The sequence below is a fragment of the Octopus bimaculoides genome, chromosome 27 (genome assembly GCF_046866305.1).
Source record: "Octopus bimaculoides isolate indiv1 chromosome 27, ASM4686630v1, whole genome shotgun sequence".
Taxonomy (NCBI): Eukaryota; Metazoa; Mollusca; class Cephalopoda; order Octopoda; family Octopodidae; genus Octopus; species Octopus bimaculoides.
This window is the reverse complement of record NC_142954.1, coordinates 10,669,204-10,684,922: the sequence shown is the minus strand read 5'-3', so window position 1 is coordinate 10,684,922 and position 15,719 is coordinate 10,669,204.

Genomic DNA, 15,719 nt, shown 5'->3' with positions numbered 1-15,719 from the left:
TCACCGTACGAGCGGAATTCGAACGTATGTGAGTCTGTTCGTTCTGCCTTGGCACTGTACGAGCGGAATTCGAACATACAGGCGTCAGTTTGGCCTCCCTTGGCACCGTTCGAGCGGAATTCGAACGTACGTGCTTCCGTTCGGCCTCCCTCTGGACCGTTAGAGCGGAATTCAAACGTACGTGCGCCCGTTCGGCCTCCCTCTTCACCGTTCGAACGGAATTCGAACGTACGTGCGTCCGTTCGGCAGCCCTTTGATCCGATCGAGCGGAATTCGAACGTACGTGCGTTTGTTCGGCCTTCTTCTGCATCGTTTGAACGGAATTCGAACGTACGTGCGTCCGTTCGGCCTCCTTCTGGCACGTTCGAACGTAATTCGAAAGTACGTGCGTCTGTTCGGCCTCCCTCTGCAATGTATTAGCGGAAATCGAAAGTACGTTCGTCCGTTCGGACTCCCTCTCCACCGTTCGAGCGGAATTCGAAAGTATGTGAGTCTGTTCGTCCTGCCTCTGCAGCCTTCGAGTAGAATTCGAAAGAACGTGCGTCCGTTCGGTCTCCCTCCGCATATTTCGAGCGGATTTCGAACGTAAGTGCGTCCTTTCGGAATCCCTCTGCGCTGTACGAGCGGAATTCGAACGTACGTGCGTCCGTTCGGCCTCCCTCTGCAACGTTCGGCCGGAATTCTAACGTACGTGCGTCCGTACGGCCTCCGTCTGCACCGTACGAGCGGAATTCGAACGTACGTGCGTCCGTTCGGCCTCCCTCTGCAACGTTCGAGCGGAATTCGTACTTACTTGCGTCCGTTCGGCCTCCCTCTGCATCGTTCGAGAGGAATTGGAACGTATGTGCATCCGTTCGACCTCCCTCTGCACCGTTCGAGCGGAATTAGAACGTTCTTGCAGCCATTCGGTCTCCCTCTGCGCTGTTCGAGTGGAATTCGAACGTACGTGCGCCCGCTCGTCCTCCCTATGCACATCTTGACCTGAATACGAACGTACGTGCGTCTGTTTGGCCTCCCTTGGCACCATTTGAGCGGAATTCGACCGTACGTGCGTCCGTTCGGCCTCACTCTACACCGTTCGAGCGGAATTCGAACGTACGTGCGTCCGTTGGACCTCCCTCAGCACCGTTCGAATTCCGCTCGAACGGCGCAGAGGGAGGCCGAACGGACGCACGTACGTTCGATTTCCGCTCGAACGGTGTAGAGGGAGGCCGAACTGACGCACGTACGTTGGAATTCCGCTCGAACGACGCAGAGGGAGGCGGAACGGACTCACGTACATTCGAATTCCGCTGGATCGGTTCAGAGGGAGACCGAACAGACGCACGTACGTTCGAATTACACTCGAACGGTGCAGAAAGAGGCCGAAAGGACGCACGTACGTTCGAATTCCGCTCAATCGGTGCAGATGGGGGCCGAACGTACGCAGGTATGATCGAATTCTGCTTGATCGGTGCAGAGGGAAGCCAAACGGAAGCACGTACGTTCGAATTCACCTCGAACGGTGCAGAGGGAGGCAGAACGGACGCACATACGTTCGAATTTCGCTTGAACGACGCAGAGGTAGGCCGAACAGACGCACGTACGTCCGAATTCCGCTCGATCGGTGTAGAGGGAGGACAAACGGACGCACGGAGGTTCGAATTCCGCTCGAACGGTGCAGAGGAAACCGAACGGACGAACGTACGTTCGAATTCCGCTCCATGGGTGCAAAGGAACGCCGAATGCACGCACGTACTTTCGAATTCCGCTCGAACGTCGCAGAGGGAGGCCGAACGAACGCACGTACGTTTGAATTCCGCTCGAACGGTGCAGAGAGAGGCCGAACAAACACACGTACGTTCGAATTCCTCTGGAACTGTGAAGGGGAGGTCGAACGGACGCACGTACGGTCGAATTCCGCTCGAACGGCGCAGAGGGAGGCCGATCGGACGAACGTACGTTAGAATTCCGCTCGAACGGCGCCAAGGGAGGCCAAACTGACGCAGGTATGTTCGAATTCCTCTCGAAAGGTGCACAGGGATGTCGAACAGACGCACGTAAGTTCGAATTCCTCTCGAACGGCGCAGAGAGAGTCTGAACGGACGCAGGTACTTTCGATTTCCGCTCGTACATTGCAGAGGTAGGCCGAACAGACGCACGTACGTACGAATTCCGTTCGAACGGTGCAGAGGGAGGCCGAACAGACGCACGTACGTTCGAAATCCGCTCAAACGATGCAGAAAAAGGCCGAACGGACGCACGTACGTTCGAATTCCGCTAGATCGGATCAGAGGGCTGCCGAACGGGCGCAAGTACGTTCGAATTCGGCTCGAACGTAGCAGAGGGAGGCCGAACGCACGCACGTACGTTTGAATTCCGCTCGAACGGTCCAGAGGGAGGCCGAACGGACGCACGTACGTTCGAATTCCGCTCGAACGGTGCAGAGGGAGGCAGAACGGACGCATGTACGTTCCATTTCCGCTCGAACGGTGCAGAGGGAGGCCGAACGGACACACGTACGTTTGAATTCCGCTATAACGGCGCAGAGGGAGGCCGAACTGATGCACGTACGTTGGAATTCCGCTCGAACGGCGCAGAGGGAGGCGGAACGGACGCACGTACGTTCGAATTCCGCTGGATCGGTGCAGAGGGAGACCAAACAGACGCACGTACGTTCGAATTACACTCGAACGGTGCAGAATGAGGCCGAAAGGACGCACGTACGTTCGAATTCCGAACGAACGGCGCAGAGGGAGGCCGAACGGACGCACTACGTTCGAATTCCGCTCAATCGGTGCAGATGGGGGCCGAACGTACGCAGGTAGTATCGAATTCTGCTTGATCGGTGCAGAGGGAAGCCAAACGGAAGCACGTACGTTCGAATTCACCTCGAACGGTGCAGAGGGAGGCAGAACGGACGCACATACGTTCGAATTTCGCTTGAACGATGCAGAGGGAGGCCGAACAGACGCACGTACGTCCGAATTCCGCTCGATCGGTGTAGAGGGAGGACAAACGGACGCACGGAGGTTCGATTTCCGCTCGAACGGTGCAGAGGAAACCGAACGGACGAACCTACGTTTGAATTCCGCTCCATGGGTGCATACGGACGCCGAATGCACGCACGTACTTTCGAATTCCGCTCGAACGTCGCAGAGGGAGGCCGAACGGACGCACGTACGTTTGAATTCCGCTCGAACGGTGCAGAGAGAGGCCGAACAAACACACGTACGTTCGAATTCCTCTGGAACTGTGAAGGGGAGGTCGAACGGACGCACGTTAGAATTTCGCTCGAACGGCGCCAAGGGAGGCCAAACTGACGCAGGTATGTTCGAATTCCTGTCGAACGGTGCACAGGGATGTCGAACAAACGCACGTAAGTTCGAATTCCTCTCGAACGGCGCAGAGGGTGTCTGAACGGACGCAGGTACTTTCGATTTGCGCTCGTACATTGCAGAGGGAGGCCGAACAGACGCACGTACGTACGAATTCCGTTCGAACGGTACAGAGGGAGGCCGAACGGACGCACGTACGTTCGAAATCCGCTCAAACGATGCAGAAAAAGGCCGAACAGACGCACGTACGTTCAAATTCCGCTCGATCGGATCAGAGGGCTGCCGAACGGGCGCAAATACGTTCGAATTCGGCTCGAACTTAGCAGAGGGAGGCCGAACGCACGCACGTACGTTTGAATTCCGCTCGAACGGTCCAGAGGGAGGCCGAACGGACGCACGTACGTTCGAATTCCGCTCGAACGTAGCAGAGGGAGGCCGAACGCACGCACGTACGTTTGAATTCCGCTCGAACGGTCCAGAGTGAGGCCGAACGGACGCACGTACGTTCGAATTTCGCTGAAACGATGCAGAAGGAGGCCCAACAGACGCACATACATTCGAATTCCGCTCGTACAGCGCAGAGGAAGGCCGAACGGACGCACGTACGTTTGAATTTCGCTCGATCGGTGCAGAGGGAAGCCAAACGGAGGCACGTACGTTCGAATTCACCTCAAGCGGTGCAGAGGGAGGCAGAACGGACGCACGTACGTTCGAATTTCGATTGAACGATGCAGAGAGAGGCCGAACAAACGCACGTACGTTCGAATTCCGCTCGATCGGTGTAGAGGGAGGCGAAACGGACGCACGGAGGTTCGAATTCCGCTCGAACGGTGCAGTGGAAACCGAACGGACGAATTTCGCTTGAACGATGCAGAGGGAGGCCGATCAAACGCACGTACGTTCGAATTCCCCTCGATCGGTGTAGAGGGAGGACATCAGACGCACGTACGTTTGAATTCGTCCCGAACGGTGCAGAGGGAGGCCAAATTAACGCACGTACGTTCGAGCTCAGGTCAAAAGGTGCATAGGGAGGACGAACGGGCGCACGTACGTTCGAATTCCACTCGTACAGCGCAGAGGGAGGCCGGATGGCTGCAAGAACGTTCAAATTCCGCTCGAACGGTGCAGAGGGAGGCCGAACGGATGCACATACGTTCGAATTCCTCTCGAACGATGCAGAGGGAGGCCGAACGGACGCAAGTAAGTACGAATTCCGCTCGAACGGTGCAGACAGAAGCCGGACGGACGCACGTACGTTAGAATTCCGGCCGAACGTTGTAGAGGGAGGCCGAACGAACGCACGTACGTTCGAATTCCGCTCGAACGGTGCAGAGGTAGGCCGAACGGACGCAAGTCCTTTCGAATTCCGCTCTTACACCGTAGAGGGATTCCGAAAGGAGGCACTTACGTTCGAATTTCGCTCGAATTCTGCGGAGGGAGACCGAACGGACGCACTTTCTTTCGAATTCTACTCGAAGGCTGCAGAGGGAGGCCGAACGTACGCACGTACGTTCGACTTCCTCACGAACGGTGCAGAGGCAGTCCGAACGGACGCACGTACTTTCGATTTCCGCTCGTACGTTGCAGAGGGAGGCCGAACAGACGCACGTACGTTGCAGAGGGAGGCCGAACAGACGCACGTACGTCCGAATTCCGTTCGAACGGTGCAGAGGGAAGCCGAACGGACGCACGTACGTTCGAATTCTGCTCAAACGATGCAAAAAAAGTCCGAATGGGCGCAAGTACGTTCGAATTCCGCTCGAACGTAGCAGAGGGAGGCCGAACGCACGCACGTACGTTTGAATTCCGCTCGAACGTTCCAGAGGGAGGCCGAACGGACGCACGTACGTTCAAATTCCGCTCGATCGGTGCAGTGGGAGACCGAACGGACGCAAGTACGTTCGAATTCCGCTCAATCGGTGCAGTGGGGGGCTGAACGTACGCAGGTAAGATCGAATTATGCTCGATCGGTGCAGAGAGAAGCCAAACGGACGCACGTACGTTCGACTTCACCTCGAACGGTGCAGAGGGAGGCAGAACGGACGCATGTACGTTCGATTATCCGCTCGAACGATGCAGAGGGATGCCGAACGGACACACGTACGTTTGAATTCCACTAGAACGGCGCAGAGGGAGGCCGAACCGAGGGACGCACGTACGTTTGAATTCCGCACGAACGGTGCAGAGGGAGGCCGAACGGACGCAAGTATGTTCGAAATCCACTCGAACGGCTCATAGAGAGGCCGAACGCCCGCACGTGCGTTCGAATTCCGCTCGATCGGTGCAGATGGAGGCCGAACTGACGCACGTACGTTGGAATTCCGCTCGAACGGCGCAGAGGGAGGCGGAACGGACGCACGTACATTCGAATTCCGCTGGATCGGTGCAGAGGGAGACCGAACAGACGCACGTACGTTCGAATTAAACTCGAACGGTGCAGAAAGAGGTCGAAAGGACGCACGTACGCTCGAATTCCGCTCAATCGGGGCAGAGGGGGTCGAACGTACGCAGGTAAGATCGAATTCTGCTTGATCGGTGCAGAGGGAAGCCAAACGGAAGCACGTACGTTCGAATTCACCTCGAACGGTGCAGAGGGAGGCAGAACGGACGCAAATACGTTCGAATTCCCCTTGAACGATGCAGAGAGAGGCCGAACAAACGCACGTACGTTCGAATTCCGCTACATCGGTGTAGAGGGAGGCGAAACGGACGCACGGAGGTTCGAATTCCGCTCAAACGGTGCAGTGGAAACCGAACGGACGAATTTCGCTTGAACGATGCAGAGGGAGGCCGATCAAACGCACGTACGTTCGAATTCCCCTCGATCGGTGTAGAGGGAGGACATCAGACGCACGTACGTTTGAATTCGTCCCGAACGGTGCAGAGGGAGGCCAAACTAACGCACGTACGTTGGAATTCAGGTCAAAAGGTGCATAGGGAGGACGAACGGGCGCACGTACGTTCGAATTCCACTCGTACAGCGCAGAGGGAGGCCGAATGTCTGCAAGAACGTTCTAATTCCGCTCGAACGGTGCAGAGGGAGGCCGAACGGATGCACATACGTTCGAATTCCTCTCGAACGATGCAGAGAGAGGCCGAACGGACGCAAGTAAGTACGAATTCCGCTCGAACGGTGCAGACAGAGGCCGGACGGACGCACGTACGTTAGAATTCCGGCCGAACGTTGTAGAGGGAGGCCGAACGAACGCACGTACGTTCGAATTCCGCTCGTACACCGTAGAGGGATTCCGAAAGGAGGCACTTACGTTCGAATTTCGCTCGAATTCTGCGGAGGGAGATCGAACGGACGCACTTTCTTTCGAATTCTACTCGAAGGCTGCAGAGGGAGGCCGAACGTACGCACGTACGTTCGACTTCCTCACGAACGGTGCAGAGGCAGTCCGAACGGACGCACGTACTTTCGATTTCCGCTCGTACGTTGCAGAGGGAGGCCGAACAGACGCACGTACGTCCGAATTCCGTTCGAACGGTGCAGAGGGAAGCCGAACGGACGCACGTACGTTCGAATTCTGCTCAAACGATGCAAAAGAAGGCCGAACGGGCGCAAGCACGTTCGAATTCCGCTCGAACGTAGCAGAGGGAGGCCGAACGCACGCACGTACGTTTGAATTCCGCTCGAACGATGCCAAGAGAGGCCAAACTGACGCACGTATATTCGAATTCCGCTCGTACAGCGCCAAGGGAGGCAGAACGGATGCGCGTACGTTCGAATTTCGATTGAACGATGCAGAGAGGGGCCGAACAAACGCACGTACGTTCGAATTCCGCTCGATCGGTGTAGAGGGAGGCGAATTCCACTCGTACAGCGTAGAGGGATTCCGAAAGGAGGCACTTACGTTCGAATTTCGCTCGAATTCTGCGGAGGGAGACCGAACGGACGCACGCTCTTTCGAATTCTACTCGAAGGCTGCAGAGGGAGGACGAACAGACTTACATACGTTCGAATTCCGCTCGAACGGTGCAGAGGAAGTCCGAACGGGCTCACGTACTTTCGATTTCCGCTAATACATTGCAGAGGGAGGCCGAACAGACGCACGTACTTTCGATATCCGTTCGAACGGGGCAGAGGGAGGCCCAACAGACGCACGTACGTTCGAATTCCGCTCAAACGATGCAAAAGAAGGCCGAACGGGCGCAAGTACGTTCGAATTCCGCTCGAACGTAGCAGAGGGAGGCCGAACGCACGCACGTACGTTTGAATTCCGCTCGAACGGTCCAGAGGGAGGCCGAACGGACGCACGTACGTTCGAATTCCGCTCGAACGGTGCAGTGGAAACCGAACGGACGAATTTCGCTTGAACGATGCAGAGGGAGGCCGATCAAACGCACGTACGTTCGAATTCCCCTCGATCGGTGTAGAGGGAGGACATCAGACGCACGTACGTTTGAATTCGTCCCGAACGGTGCAAAGGGAGGCCAAACTAACGCACGTACGTTGGAATTCAGGTCAAAAGGTGCATAGGGTGGACGAACGGGCGCACGTACGTTCGAATTCCACTCGTACAGCGCAGAGGGAGGCCGAATGGCTGCAAGAACGTTCTAATTCCGCTCGAACGGTGCAGAGGGAGGCCGAACGGATGCACATACGTTCGAATTCCTCTCGAACGATGCAGAGAGAGGCCGAACGGACGCAAGTAAGTACGAATTCCGCTCGAACGGTGCAGACAGAGGCCGGACGGACGCACGTACGTTAGAATTCCGGCCGAACGTTGTAGAGGGAGGCCGAACGAACGCACGTACGTTCGAATTCCGCTCGTACACCGTAGAGGGATTCCGAAAGGAGGCACTTACGTTCGAATTTCGCTCGAATTCTGCGGAGGGAGATCGAACGGACGCACTTTCTTTCGAATTCTACTCGAAGGCTGCAGAGGGAGGCCGAACGTACGCACGTAAGTTCGACTTCCTCACGAACGGTGCAGAGGCAGTCCGAACGGACGCACGTACTTTCGATTTCCGCTCGTACGTTGCAGAGGGAGGCCGAACGGACGCACGTACGTCCGAATTCCGTTCGAACGGTGCAGAGGGAAGCCGAACGGACGCACGTACGTTCGAATTCTGCTCAAACGATGCAAAAGAAGGCCGAACGGGCGCAAGTACGTTCTAATTCCGCTCGAACGTAGCAGAGAGAGGCCGAACGCACGCACGTACGTTTGAATTCCGCTCGAACGGTCCAGAGGGAGGCCGAACGGACGCACGTACGTTAGAATTCCGCTCGAACGATGCCAAGGGAGGCCAAACTGACGCACGTATATTCGAATTCCGCTCGTACAGCGCCAAGGGAGGCAGAACGGATGCACGTACGTTCGAATTTCGATTGAACGATGCAGAGAGGTGCCGAACAAACGCACGTACGTTCGAATTCCGCTCGATCGGTGTAGAGGGAGGCGAATTCCACTCGTACAGCGTAGAGGGATTCCGAAAGGAGGCACTTACGTTCGAATTTCGCTCGAATTCTGCGGAGGGAGACCGAACGGACGCACGCTCTTTCGAATTCTACTCGAAGGCTGCAGAGGGAGGACGAACAGACTCACATACGTTCGAATTCCGCTCGAACGGAGCAGATGAAGTCCGAACGGGCGCACGTACTTTCGATTTCCGCTAATACATTGCAGAGGGAGGCCGAACAGACGCACGTACGTTCGAATTCCGCTCAAACGATGCAAAAGAAGGCCGAACGGGCGCAAGTACGTTCGAATTCCGCTCGAACGTAGCAGAGGGAGGCCGAACGCACGCACGTACGTTTGAATTCCGCTCGAACGGTCCAGAGGGAGGCCGAACGGACGCACGTACGTTCGAATTCCGCTCGAACGATGCCAAGGGAGGCCAAACTGACGCACGTATATTCGAATTCCGCTCGTACAGCGCCAAGGGAGGCAGAACGGATGCACGTACGTTCGAATTTCGATTGAACGATGCAGAGAGGCGCCGAACAAACGCACGTACGTTCGAATTCCGCTCGATCGGTGTAGAGGGAGGCGAATTCCACTCGTACAGCGTAGAGGGATTCCGAAAGGAGGCACTTACGTTCGAATTTCGCTCGAATTCTGCGGAGGGAGACCGAACGGACGCACGCTCTTTCGAATTCTACTCGAAGGCTGCAGAGGGAGGACGAACAGACTCACATACGTTCGAATTCCGCTCGAACGGTGCAGAGGAAGTCCGAACGGGCGCACGTACTTTCGATTTCCGCTAATACATTGCAGAGGGAGGCCGAACAGACGCACGTACTTTCGATATCCGTTCGAACGGGGCAGAGGGAGGCCCAACAGACGCACGTACGTTCGAATTCCGCTCAAACGATGCAAAAGAAGGCCGAACGGGCGCAAGTACGTTCGAATTCCGCTCGAACGTAGCAGAGGGAGGCCGAACGCACGCACGTACGTTTGAATTCCGCTCGAACGGTCCAGAGGGAGGCCGAACGGACGCACGTACGTTCGAATTCCGCTCGAACGATGCCAAGGGAGGCCAAACTGACGCACGTATATTCGAATTCCGCTCGTACAGCGCCAAGGGAGGCAGAACGGATGCACGTACGTTCGAATTTCGATTGAACGATGCAGAGAGGGGCCGAACAAACGCACGTACGTTCGAATTCCGCTCGATCGGTGTAGAGGGAGGCGAATTCCACTCGTACAGCGTAGAGGGATTCCGAAAGGAGGCACTTACGTTCGAATTTCGCTCGAATTCTGCGGAAGGAGACCGAACGGACGCACGCTCTTTCGAATTCTACTCGAAGGCTGCAGAGGGAGGACGAACAGACTCACATACGTTCGAATTCCGCTCGAACGGTGCAGAGGGTGTCCGAACGGGCGCACGTACTTTCGATTTCCGTTAATACATTGCAGAGGGAGGCCGAACAGACGCACGTACTTTCGATATCCGTTCGAACGGGGCAGAGGGAGGCCCAACAGACGCACGTACGTTCGAATTCCGCTCAAACGATGCAGAAGAAGGCCGAACAGACGCACGTACGTTCGAATTCCGCTCGATCGGATCAAAGGGCTGCCGAACGGACGCACGTACGTTTGAATTCCGCTCGAACGGTCCAGAGGGAGGCCGAACGGACGCTCGTACGTTCGAATTCCGCTCGAACGGTGCCAAGGGAGGCCAAACTGTCGCCTGTATGTTCGAATTCCGCTCGTACAGTGCCATGGGACGCCGAACGGACGCAAGTACGGTCGAATTCCGATCGAACGTTGCCAAAGGAGGCAAAACTGACGCAGGTACGTTCGAATTCCGCTCGAAACGTGCTGAGGGAGGCCTACCGGACGCACGTACGGTCGAATTCCGCTCGAACGGCGCAGTGGGAGGCCGATCGGGCGCATGTATGTTCGAATTCCGCTCAAACGGTGCAGAGGGAGGCCCAACGGATGCACGTACATTCGATTTTCGCTCGTACAGCAAAGAAGGCGGCTAAACGGACGCACGTACGTTCGAATTCTTCTCGAACGGTGCAGAGGGAGGTCCAACGGACGCACGTACGTTCGAATTCCGCTCGAACGGTGTAGAGTGAGGCCGAACGGACGCACGTACGTTCGAATTCCACTCGAACACCTCAGAGGGAGGCCGAACGGACGCACGTACGTTCGACTTCCGCTCGAACGGTGCAGAGGGAGGCCGAATGGCTGCAAGAACGTTCTAATTCCGCTCGAACAGTGCAGAAGGAGGCCGATCGGATGCACATACGTTCGAATTCCTCTCGAACTGTGCAGTGGGAGGTCGACAGGACGCACGTACTGTCGAATTCCGCTCGAACGGCGCAGAGGGAGGCCGATCGGGCGCATGTATGTTCGAATTCCGCTCAAACGATGCAGAGGGAGGCCGAACGGATGCACGTAAGATCGAATTCCACTCGATCGGTGCGGAGGGAAGCCAAACGGAGACACGTACATTCGAATTCACCTCGAGCGGTGCAGAGGGAGGCAGAACGGACGCACGTACGTTCGAATTTCGCATTGAACGATGCAGAGGGAGGCCGAACAAACGCACGTACGTTCGAATTCCGCTCGATCGGTGTAGAGGGAGGCTAAACGGACGCAAGGAGGTTCGAATTCGGCTCGAACGGTGCAGAAGAAACCGAACGGACGAATTTCGCTTGAACGATGCAGAAGGAGGCCGAACAAACGCACGTACGCTTGAATTCGTCCCGAACGGTGCAGAGGGAGGCCAAACTGACGCACGTACGTTCGATTTCAGGTCAAAAGGTGCATAGGGAGGACGAACGGGCGCACGTACGTTCGAATTCCACCCGTACAGCGCAGAGGGAGGCCGAATGGCTGCAAGAACGTTCTAATTCCGCTCGAACGGTGCAGAGGGAGGCCGAACGGATGCACATACGTTCGAATTCCTCTCGAACGATGCAGAGGGAGGCCGAACGGACGCAAGTAAGTACGAATTCCGCTCGAACGGTGCAGACGGATGCCGGTCGGACGCACGTACGTTAGAATTCCGCCCGAACGTTGTAGAGGGAGGCCGAATTTGAATGTACGTGCGTCTGTTGGGCCTCCTTCTGCATCGTTTGAGCGAAATTCGAACGTACGTGCGTCCGTTCGTCCTTACTCTGCACCGTTCACGCGGTATTCGAACGTACCTTCGTCTGTTGGGCCTCCCTCTGCGCCGTTAGAGCGGAATTCGAACGTAGGTGCGTCAGTTCGGTCTCTGTCTGCACCTATCGAGCGGAATTCGAACGTAGGTGCGTCCGTTCGGCGTCCATCTGCATCGTTGGAGCGAAATCCGAAGGTACGTGTATCCGTTCGGCGTCCCTCAGCACTGTTCGAGCGGAATTCGAACGTACGTGCATCCGTCCGTTCGGCTTCCCTCTGCGCCGTTCGAGCGGAATTCAAACGTACGTGCGTTCGTTCGGCCTCCCTCTGCACCGTTCGAGTGTAATTCGAAAGTACGTGCGTGCATTCGGCCTCCCTCTGCACCCATCGAGCGGAATTCGAGCGTACGTGCTTCCGCCTCGGCCTCCCTCTGCGACGTACGAGCTGATTTCGAACGTACGGTCGTGCGTTCGGTTTCCTCTGGACCGTTCGAGCGGAATTCGAACGTCCGTGCGTCCGTTCGGCATCAATTTGCACCGATCGAGCGGAATTCAAACGTACGTGCGTTCGTTTGGCCTCCCTCTGCACCGTTCGAGCGGAATTCGAAAGTTCGTGCGTCCGTTCTGCCTCCCTCTGCACCCATCGAGCGGAATTCGAACGTATGTGCTTCCGCTCGGCCTCCCTCTGCGACGTTCGAGCTGATTTCGAACCTACGGTCGTCCGTTCGGTTTCCTCTGCACCGTCCGAGCGGAATTCGAACGCCCGTGCGTCCGTTCGGCCTCCCTCTGCACCGTTCGAGCAAAATTCGAACGTACGTTAGTCCGTTCGGTTTACTCTGCACCGTTCGAGCGGAATTCGAACGTACGTGCGTCCGTTCTGCCTCCCTCTGCACCCATCGAGCGGAATTCGAACGTACGTGCTTCCACTCGGCCTCTCTCTGCGACGTTCGAGCTGATTTCGAACATACGGTAGTCCGTTCGGTTTTCTCTGCACCTTTCGAGCAGAATTCGAACGCCCGTGCGTCCGTTCGCCCTCCCTCTGCACCGATCGAGCGGAATTCGAACGTACGTGCGTCTGTTCCGCCTCCCTCTATATAGTTAGAGCGAAATTCGAACGGCAGTGTGTCCGCTCGGCCTCCCTCTGCGCTGTACGAGCGGAATTCGAACGTACGTGCGTCCGTTCGGCCTCCCTCTGCACCGTTTGAGCGGAATTCGAACGTACGTGTGTCCGTTCGTCCCCCCTCTGCACCGATGGAGCGGAATTCGAACGTACATGCGTCCGTTCGGCCTCCCTCTGCACCATTCGAGCGAAATTCGAACGGACTTGCGTCCGTTCGGCCTCCCACCGCACCGTTCGAGCGGAATTCGAACGTACGTTCGTCCGTTCGGTTTCCTCTGCACCGTTCGAGCGGAATTCGAAAGTACTTGCGTGCATTCGGCGTTCCTTTGCACCCATCGAGCGGAATTCGAACCTCCGTGCGTCCGTTCGGCCTTCCTCTGCGCTGTACCAGTGAAATTCGTTCGTACGTTCGTTCGTTCGGTTTCCACTGCACCGTTCGAGCGGAATTCGAACGTACCTGCGTCCGTTCGGTCTCCCTCTGCACCGATCGAGCGGAATTTGAATGTACGTGCGTCTGTTGGGCCTCCTTCTGCATCGTTTGAGCGGAATTCGAACGTATGTGCGTCCGTTCGGCCTCACTCTGCGCCGTTCGCGCAGAATTCGAACGTACCTTCGTCTGTTGGGCCTCCCTCTGCACCGTTTGAGCGGAATTCGAACGTACGTGTGTCAGTTCGTCCCCCCTCTGCACCGATGGAGCGGAATTCGAACGTACATCCGTCCGTTCGGCCTCCCTCTGCATCATTCGAGCGAAATTCGAACGTACTTGCGTCCGTTAGGCCTCCCACTGCACCGTTCGAGCGGAATTCGAACGTACTTGCTCCGTTCGGCCTCCCTCTGCACCGTTCGAGCGGAATTCGAAAGTTCTTGCGTGCATTCGGCGTTCATTTGCACCCATCGAGCGGAATTCGAACCTCCGTGCGTCCGTTTGGCCTCCCTCTGCACCGTTCGAGCGAAATTCGAACGTACGTGCGTCCGTTCGGCCTTCCTCTGCGCTGTACCAGTGAAATTCAATCGTACATTCGTCCGTTCGGTTTCCACTGCACCGTTCGAGCGGAATTCGAACGTACCTGCGTCCGTTCGGTCTCCCTCTGCACCGATCGAGCGGAATTTGAATGTACGTGCGCCTGTTGGGCCTCATTCTGCATCGTTTGAGCGGAATTCGAACGTACCTTCGTCTGTTGGTCCTCCCTCTGCGCCATTAGACCGGAAGTCGAACGTAGGTGCGTCTGTTCGGCCACCGTCTGCACCTATCGAGCGGAATTCGAACGTACGTGCGGCCGTTCGGCGTCCATCTTCACCGTTCGAGCGATATTCGAACGTACGTTCTTCGTTTCAGTTTCCTCTGCATCGTTCGAGAGGAATTCGAACGTACGTGCGTCCGTTCAGCCCCACACTGCACCGTTCGAGCGAAATTCGAACGTACGTGCGTCCGTTCGTCCTTCCTCTGCGCTGTACGAGCGGAATTCGAACGTCCGTGCGTCCGTTCGTCCTTCCTCTGCGCTGTACGAGCGGAATTCGAACGTACGTGCGTCCGTTCGGACTCCCTCTGCGCCTTTCGAGCTGAATTCGAGCGTACGTGTTTCCTTTCGCCCTGCCTCATCGCCGTTCGAGTGGAATTCGAACGTACGTGCGTCCGTTCGGCCTCCCCATGCACCGTTCGAGCGGAATTCAAACGTACGTGCGTCCGTTCGGCCTCCCTCTGCAATGTTCGAGCGGAATTCAAACGTACATGCGTCCGTTCGGCCTCCCTCTGCATAGTTCGAGCGAAATTCGAACGGAAGTGTGTCCGTTCGGCCTCCCTCTGCAACGTTCGAGCGGAATTCGTATTTACTTGCGTCCGTTCGGCCTCCCTCTGCATCGTTCGAGAGGAATTGGAACGTATGTGCATCCGTTCGACCTCCCTCTGCACCGTTCGAGCGGAATTAGAACGTTCTTGCAGCCATTCGGCCTCCCTCTGCGCTGTTCGAGTGCAATTCGAACGTACGTGCGCCCGCTCGTCCTCCCTATGCACATCTTGACCTGAATTCGAACGTACGTGCGTCTGTTTGGCCTCCCTTGGCACCATTTGAGCGGAATTCGACCGTACGTGCGTCCGTTCGGCCTCCCTCTACACCGTTCGAGCAGAATTCGAACGTACGTGCGTCCGTTGGACCTCCCGCAGCACCGTTTGAATTCCGCTCGAACGGCGCAGAGGGAGCCCGAACGGACGCACGTACGTTCGAATTCCGCTCGATCGGTGCAGTGGGAGACCGAACTGACGCAAGTACGTTCGAATTCCGCTCAATCGGTGCAGAGGGGGGCCGAACGTACGCAGGTAATATCGAATTATGCTCGATCGGTGCAGAGAGAAGCCAAACGGACGCACGTACGTTCGAATTCACCTCGATCGGTGCAGAGGGTGGCAGAACGGACGCATGTACGTTCGATTTCCGCTCAAACGGTGCAGAGGGAGGCCGAACGGACACACGTACGTTTGAATTCCGCTAGAACGGCGCAGAGGGAGGCCGAACCGTGGGACGCAAGTGCGTTCGAATTCCGCTCGATCGGTGCAGAGGGAGGCCGAACTGACGCACGTACGTTGGAATTCCGCTCGAACGGCACAGAGGGAGGCGGAACGGACGCACGTACATTCGAATTCCGCTGGATCGGTGCAGAGGGAGACCGAACAGACGCACGTACGTTCGAATTACACTCGAACAGTGCAGAAAGAGGCCGAAAG